The sequence below is a fragment of the Nanorana parkeri genome, unplaced genomic scaffold, assembly GCF_000935625.1.
Source record: "Nanorana parkeri isolate BGI_ZX_2015 unplaced genomic scaffold, ASM93562v1 scaffold312, whole genome shotgun sequence".
NCBI classification, from domain to species: domain Eukaryota; kingdom Metazoa; phylum Chordata; class Amphibia; order Anura; family Dicroglossidae; genus Nanorana; species Nanorana parkeri.
In genome coordinates this window covers 727,883-736,876 of record NW_017306580.1, presented here as the reverse complement: position 1 = coordinate 736,876, position 8,994 = coordinate 727,883, and positions in this window count along the sequence as shown.

Here is an 8,994-nt window from a genome sequence, read left to right as displayed (position 1 = left end):
TGAGATTCTTGTAACTGTCACTAAGGTGTATATCATTATTATTATTATACAGGATTTATATGGCGCCAACAGTTTGCGCAGCGCTTTACGATATAAGCAAGATATTACAATTACAATACAAATTAAAACAATATGGTAAGGTTGGCTCTGCCCGTGAGAGCTTACAATTTAAAAGGGAGGGGGCAAGTGATACAAAAAGTAGTAGCTATGTGGGGATGCATTGTTTGAGAAGGTGAGAGTTCAGTGGTTAAGCAGAGGTGGGATAGGCTTCCCTGAAGGGATGTGTCTTCAGGGATTTCCTAAAGGCAGTCAGAGTGGGAGATAGACCGACAGGCAGGGGTAGTGAGTTCCAGAGGATGGGATAGACTCTAGAGAAGTCTTGGCGGCGAGCATGGGAGGAGTTTACAAGGGAGCTAAAGAGCAGGAGGTCTTGGGAGGAGCGGGGAGGACGAGGGTGATACTTTGAGACAAGGTTGTTGTGTATGAATCTGTTGCAAAGTTGCCTCAGACAGAATTTTGTCTGTGACACAAAACCTACACATGTGACACAATTTACCCCAACATGGAAAAGGTCTTATTTACCTGCACATTTATTTTCATGGATATGGAGGTGTCTCCACACATTCAGCCATAACGCCAGAATGTAAAAGTGTTGCACGCACTACATTAATTTGTTGCATGCAAAAGAAATCGGAAGTTAACTGTTACCCGGCTTTCATGAATTTGACGCAGGACTTCCTAATATATTCATAACTCCAGAAAAGTGCCACAAATGGCAGAGCTACTGTGTCAGTGGGACATGTAGTTCTCAATGCGATACATATGGGTGAAACCAGTGCTGTGATGTCACGACTCGCTCCACCCCTTTGTTAACGTTTCAGGACAGAGTTGGCATTTGAGGACTGTGTTGGTTGGGATACAACGTGGTGATGGGGATTTCTTCTTTCGTCAAATCGGCGACCGTCGTTAATCGTGATTGGCGAGGATCTACATTGCTGGATGACGTGATTAACCTGTGGATTACACCGATGGACATCTTGTTTTCGAAATAAAGGACTTGTCAAAACGGTGTGGTGGGTTTATTTACAATTTTACTGTATTTTGTGAATGAGTAGGTGTAACAACCACTCCTTACTCTTTCCCGGGGGGGGGGGGGAGCATCTGGGTGCTCCCTTTATGAAATGTGTCCTGGTATGGTGCAGGGGGGCGCACACTGCCCCCCCCCCTTCCTTCTCTGCCAGGCTGCTGCTCGGATCAAGAGTCTAGAAAGGGGTTTTAGAAGGGGATCCCATGCTTTTTTTGCATGGGGTCCCCCCTAAAATTTCTACCAGACCTAAAGGGTCTGGAATGAATTGGAGGGGGGAGGTATGTGCACTGTTTTTTTTTCCACATTTAAAAACAACCTAAGTTTCGTATGTTATTGTGCTTGCTGCCTAATATTATTTGTTTTTGTCATTTGAATAGCTTTAGTTAAAGGTTAAGTCTACTTTTTTGAAAAAAAATGAATGTATACATCTTCATAAGGAATAAAATGCACATGTATATTTCTTTCCATAGGAGCAAGTAAAGCATTGCAGCTACAATCATTGGATCATTGGTGCAATGCTCTGGCTCCTGTAGATTCTTCCTCCTGTCCCTGTCTGCAAATTTTAGTAACATGGAAGGGAGTAGGAATGAATAGACTACAAGTGTGATGATGTCACTAAATACTAAATAGTTACAGTGTATAGGAGTTGGACATTACTATATACTGTATATCAGTAAGCAGTAAAAACCTGATGAGTTTTTACCACTTCCCATGTCAGTTAAGATAACCCGAGGCAATGTTCACTGGATTGCTGTACTCTCAAATTCTGAACCTGTTAATGACTTACAAAGAGAGGAGTGGTCGTGGAACGCCTCCTCAGGTGATTATAGTCGCTAAGCACATGACTCCTTCAACATCTTGTGATGCCATTCAGCCAACTTATCTAGCTCAGATAGCATCACACAATACTGACAACACATGCTGATTACATTATTGCAGCTACTGGAATGACTTCACTAGACCGTTACAGCAGCTTCATTTATACAGTCATTTATTATCTTTCTTTCATTGTATACCATGAAAACGCCTGCTGCATTGGTCTTTGTTGTGCTTTGCCCACCAGTACAATAAGTGCCCACAATAGGAACAAAATCATATATGCAAAGCAGACACTTCTTCCCAGTTCAAATCCCAGTCAGAACACTATCCGCCAGGAGTTTGCATGTTCTCCCTGTGCTTGCGTGGGTTTCCTCTGGGTACTCCAGTTTCCTCCCACACTCCAAAGACAAGCTGGAAGTTTAATTGGCTCCTGTCTAAATCAGCCCTGTATGTATGTATGTGTATGTATGTATGTACAGTATGTATGTGAGATAGGCATCTTAAATTGTAAGCCACTTGAGGACAGAAACTGATGAATGTGCGACTATGTAAAGTTCTGCATAAATTGACAGCTCTATAAAAAATACCAATAATAAAATAAAATAATAAAAAATAAAATAATATGAAATAATAAATGAAACAATGGGCTTCATGAATTTGTAATACTGGGATGCATTTTTTTGCATTACATTTATTTAACATGTTTAGGGGCTCATTTGTACTAAAGGTCTTACCTGAACATCCTTTGTACATAAAGGCCTCTCAAGTTTTCCTCTTATGTTTCCACAATAAAAGAGAAATTTCTGTGGTTTTGGAGACATCCCTTAGACCCCATTCACACTGAGTTACATCAGAAAAAGCGCCTTTTCAGCGCTGATTTGAGGAGAGTGACATTGAGAGACATTGAGCTACAATGCACATATTGTTGTGCTACGTAGCGCTACTTTTGGCATGGACTTTGTAGCTGCTACATTGGGCTGTATCTAATCTTGATGTGACATAATTCCTCTTCCTGTTTCCTGCTTATGTTCCTTCTTATATTTCTGTGCAAAAGTGACACTTCTGTAGTGCGACAATGTCCTGCAAATTCATGCGACATTGAGCTACACCATTGAAGCCTATTGGGCCTAATCACACGAAATCCGCCGAAAAATAGGTAATGTTCAAGCGAAAAGAACAGCTCCATTGAAATGCATTGGACGAGCTACATTGAGCTGATGTTTGAGCGATTTTTTTAGCTGAAATTGCGCTACAAATTGCTCAGTGTGAATGGGGTTTTATTGGGTGACATGAGTTAGTGGACTACCTAACTTTTCTTTTCAGATTGTATAGACCTTCAGACTTGGATCACCTAATATTAACATTTATGCCTGTGTAATCGGTAAAATAGATTATGTCCCCATCCAATACTGTTTCCTGAGTCCTCTTGAGAAATCTGGAGCACACTGTTAATGTTTATAGACTAGGCACCAATGATCCACATTTGTGGGCACCAGCAATGAGAGAAAAAGTTCAAGTTGCCAATTGGCTGACCTTTTAAACAAATTTTGCAAACATACAAAATTCACAATTTCAGAACCTGAAGGCAATGGAGATCCAAACCAGGTTTTAAAAAAGTCCGACTTGATGAGATAATGGGGTAAAAAAAAAACCCTGAGCCACGTCCTTTTAAAATTCTATCAGGCATACTAAGATAGAAATATGTAACCTGGTGGCACTGGAAGTCAAGCTAAGGATGCCCAGGCAAGCAATAGTAGAAGTAGATATAAGGCAGCAGCAGCCTTTGCAGTTACCTTCAGTCCCTTTCTTCAGGAAGACTTTTGAGAATCCGAACTGCTAAAAAAAACGCTAACATTCGGATCACCTCTGATGGCCACCTTTAGCTCTTCTTTGCTCAATTGTTGCAAGCCTTGCTATAATTAGTTGAGTGAATATCAGCTCTGCAACAAGCAATAATTGCTTAATTCTAGGACAGCCTTTCTGGTGCCACGCATCCTAGGGCTTGCTGTGTGGGGGTATCCTCTTGTCCTACTCCCCTCCAAAGCTGGCAACACTGAGTAGATACACTACTAGAATATGAGGACTGCAGGATCATCCCTTGGACCAGTCTGTTGACATGCCTGGTTAATACTTTTAATCTAGAAGTTCAATCACTTTTATAATAAAGGTGATATTCTGCGTAATCAGGTGTGCTTTGTGTTCCTGTTTGAGTTTGCTGCACGTAGGCTATAGCTATAGTTGACAAGAAGATGGTATTATAAACAAAAGAAACAAGGGTACTTAGTAGGGGGGATTAGCCACTCACTAAGGCAAAACCATATATTCATATTATTTCGTCCAGAACTCCTTCAGGGTTATTCACAAAAGGGTGAAGAGTTTGGAGAAGACAGGAGAAGAGAACAATCTAGGACAACATAGCTGATTTGTAAAAATTCCAATTTTCTGCTCACTTTCCAGCTTAGCTATGTTGTCTGGGTTTACGGAATATGTTGGTGGGTTCACACCTGGGTTTACGGAATATGCGCGTTTGTCGCGCGTTTCGGGCCGCACATTTTTACCGCCATTTGCGGTAAAAGAAATGCGCGTTTCCGAGGGCTATCCGGCTGTATCCTGTTGGATACACGCGGCAAATACGCCCCAAAGAAGCTCCTGTACTTCTTTGGGCGTAGGGCGTCTTTCAGCGCATTCCTACGCGATGTAAAACACCCAGGTGGGAACCATGCCCATAGGGAATTATTGGTTTTCACATGTTGACCGTTTTACAGCACGTAGGAACGCGCTGTAAAACGCCCAGGTGTGAACCAGGCCTTAGTGAATAGACCTGCTTAAATTCTAAATATATAGCATGTAGCCCTTAAACCTGGAGACATCCAGGCAGAAATAATACCAATTAAACCAGTATACAATAAATATATGCCAAACTTTCATTCATTTATATTAAAAAAACTCAATCTCAAACCAAAGAAAAAAGCAAAAAGGACAAACAAACAAATTATAAAACATACACACACACATTAAAAACGCTAAAAATTCCTGGTACATGTACCACATATTTCTAACCACCTGACTAATTACTTAAACCTTCAAATTCACCACACTACTGCCCTGATGCTATGTATACATAGGCAAGTTGTTCTGAAAAGTCACATTGGTAGGTACACATATTGTATATGCATGAAAAAAATGTATTTTCGCTGCACAAAAAGTGTAAAATGTTATCACATCTTCTCACTTCATGCTCCACAAACCAGAAGATTTTTGCAATAGGGATGCATAAGTCAAGACTAACTAATTTCATCTGTGTTGTACAATTTTCAAAAGTCCATATCTTTATTGGTATAGTCTACACAGGTAACAATCCCCATTTTTGTGCACGTTAATCATAGGTGTGGATTATGCAATCCATAACTATGTTTAATGGATACAAAAATTAGGATTGTTACCTGTGTAATCTAGACATATCAAGATAAGGACTTGGAAAATTGTACAACACAGATGGAATGAGTTAGTCTTGATTTATGCACCCCTATTGCAAAAATCTTCTGGTTTGTGGAGCATGAAGTGAGAAGATGTGATAACATTTTACCCTTTTTCTGCTTTCATATACAATATGTGTTCATACCAGTGTCACTTTTCACAAGAACAACTTGCCTATGTGTATATATAGCATAAGGACAGTAGTAAGGTGAATTTGAAGGTTTAAGTAATTATACAGGTGGTTAGAAGTTTGGGGTACATGTGCTACCGTAGGAGAACATTTTAGTGTTTTCTTTGGTTTGAGATTTTAGTTTAATATAAATTAAAGTTAAAGTTTGGCATATATTTATTGGATATTGTTTTAATTGGTATTATTTCTGCCCGTATATCTCCATGTTTGAGGGCTATATGGTATATGTTTATAAGATAGTGGTATACCCTCTTCTCTTACTACAATGACAGGAGTTGCATAGTTTAACAGGGATACAATTAGAAGTAAATCATTATGAGCTTGTTCTATACAAACCTGGCATGACAAGCACACAGGTTAAACATAGAGGCATAAAAACCATAGAAGAGTGAGGGCAGAACAAAACAAGTGGTCCATTGGTCCCTTTTTAATTTTTTTTTTCTTTTATCTCTTTTTTTTAACCTTTTTGTCTCAGTATAGACCTATGTTTGTTTTATGGATGTTTTGAATTCACTTACTGCTGACTGATTCACTACCTCTGCCAGAGGTCTGTTTCAAGCAATAACTTCTCTTTCTGTAAAACACTTTCTAAGGTTTGTTTTGAAATTTCTCCCTGCTCCTTTGCGGCCGTGTCTGTCTTGTTCTTCACCTTAGCTTCATATTGAACCTTATTCACACCTTAATGTATTTATTCACACCTTAATGTAATTATGTCCCCATTTTCACCTTCTTTCCTCAACATTGTTCATACAAAGTTCTGCAGGAGCTTAATACGAAAATTATTAAGGAAATGATGGAAAGTGGGGACATGATTGAATACTTTAAATACATTAATGGTGTGAATAAGGTCCAGGAGACTGTCTCTCCTAATAGGTTTTATCAATACACATGTATTATGCAACACCGTTTTGTCTTAACACTGCGGAACATTTGCAAGACAAACCATAAGAAAGAACAGAACAAACAATACTCTACTATATTGCTATGTCAACCAAAGACACTAATTATTATCTTGCTAGGATTCATTCTGACAACACAGACCAATGGTAACACAGCATCAACAATTTACACACAACGCTGAAAGAGGTCAAACCAGATCTCTAAATTATTGTTGTTCATCTATTCAAGGTACCCGTGACTGAGGTGTTTTATGGAGTCAGCGGGGTCAATCTATTATTGGGAGTCTGCTACACAGACATTATAGTTGTTATCAATTTTGCTGATAGTGGGAGGCTGCTCTTACACCACCATGAGTTTGCTGTTATTTGAAGGTCTGGGATATTTTTACTGTTTTTCAGTATTCTGTATCCTATCCAGACCCGGATTCCCCAACAAGGCCACCGAGGCCCGGCGGCAGGGAGCAGAGGGGCGGCAGCAGGGTGGAATCCCCCGACGCACGAAACATACAGTTCTGGGCGCCGGGCGGTAAGTTGTGCTTTCTACATTTAGTCCTGCTTTGGGAAGCAGGACTAAATGTAGTGTGGGGAAGCCGCTTGTCCGTTTACAAGTGATCGCCCCGATCAATTGTAAAATGTGTGCAGCCTGTTCATCCCCCGCACCTACCTCTCTCCTCTGGTTCCGTCCTCCCCCGGCCGCCGAGTCTCTCCTCACTGGCCATCGATGCAGGGAGCAGAGCGGCAGGGTTAAAACTAACCATGCCGCTCCGTGTACACAGTGAGTGCTCTTCCCATCTCAGCTGTTACAGGAGTTCCAGTACAGTGCTGTGCTAGAACTCCTGTATTGGAGGTGACAGGGTCAATAAAGAGGATCTGTCACCTCCAAAGGCTATCACACAGGGGCTTGTTAGCCAGCTCCTGTGTGAAAGCAATAAAGTTAGGTGACATTTTTTTAAATAAAAATGAAAAAAATTATAAATAATAATAATGAAATGAAAAATAAAAATGGCGGGGAGGGGGGGTGCATTGCGGAACCTGGCCTTGAGGCAGCAGGGAGAGTAAATCTGGCCCTGGTCCTATCCCTCTCTCCCAAGTTTGTAAACAAATAAAAATGTAAAACCTATAAAGAGCTTGAAGCCTGATTGCCACTGTTGGAAGGTCAGTGTGGTGTTGGGTGCAGCTACATATCAGATCACCAGTAGGAAGGCAGGAGTCCAGAAGCCCCTTCGGTGGCCATTTGCACAAGCTTAGGGCTATGCCAGAAATGCTGTAAAACTAGAAAGGCAACTTATACATCTGCTTTTGCACTTATACATCTGCATTTGCAGTTCATACCAAAAACAGGACGGGTGATGGAAAGTATGCTGTAAGAATGAGACCAGACCAACCTGACAGTCCGGTTTACCTAGTAAGTGACCTGTCATTTTCCATCACCAGTTAGTTACAGAGAGTTGGTACAACTGTAGCCCATAGTAATAGCTTCAAATCCTGTTGTCATATTGGTAGCAGACAAAGTACAATCCGGAGCTAAGTATCTCATCTGACAAGAACTAAACACAGACTTTAAGGGGCAAACCTGTATCTAATAAATAGGAAAGAAATCTAGATATCATAAGTTAGAAAAATATTTTGTCGGTCAAATATTTATTAAGCAATGACCATAATTTGATGTCTACAGGCAGCTGTATGGCTTAGCTACACGTGAAATGACTTGATAGCTCCCCCCCCCCCCCACACACACACACACACACACATATCACCCAGGGAACGGCAATATCTGGTTGTTGTGCAGGGGCAATGAGGGCATGCTGGAACCTGTAGTTCCTTAGCTGATATGTTATGTTATGAAGCTGTATTAATTACTGTCCATCTGAAAGTACTACAATGCCATTATACTAACTAAGAATAGAACATTTAAGTTTATCTATGTTTTATTCTATGTTCTATAATGGCATTGTAGACTGGGCCCCTACACCTTTACTGACCCACATGAGACCCCAACACCTGATACTGACTTGACAGGGACCTCAAAAGGATCCCAACACCCGACACTGAGCACACGTCCCTCACCACCCCAACATGGACCCCGTCCGACTGACAAAGTCACAGCCGTTCAACCCCCAGCAATAGTACATTATACAGCGCAATGCAGAATTCCACCAGCTATAGAGGTATACAACAAATCCCAGCAATAGTACATTATACAGCGCAATGCAGAATCCCGCCAGCTATAATGTACTATTGCTGGGTTTTGTAGTCCTCTATAGCTGGCTGAATTCCGCATTGTGCTCTATAATGTACTATTGCTGGGTTTTGTAGTCCTCTATACAGCGCAGTGCAGCATACCACCAGCTATATAGGAATACAACAAATCCCAGCAATACATTATACATGCAGTGTATAATATATTGCGGGATTTGTATTCCTCTATAGTTGATGGTACATTGTGCTGTATAATATACAGTACAGCACAATGTACCATCTGCTATAGAGCAATACAAATTCCAGCAATACATTATAGAGCA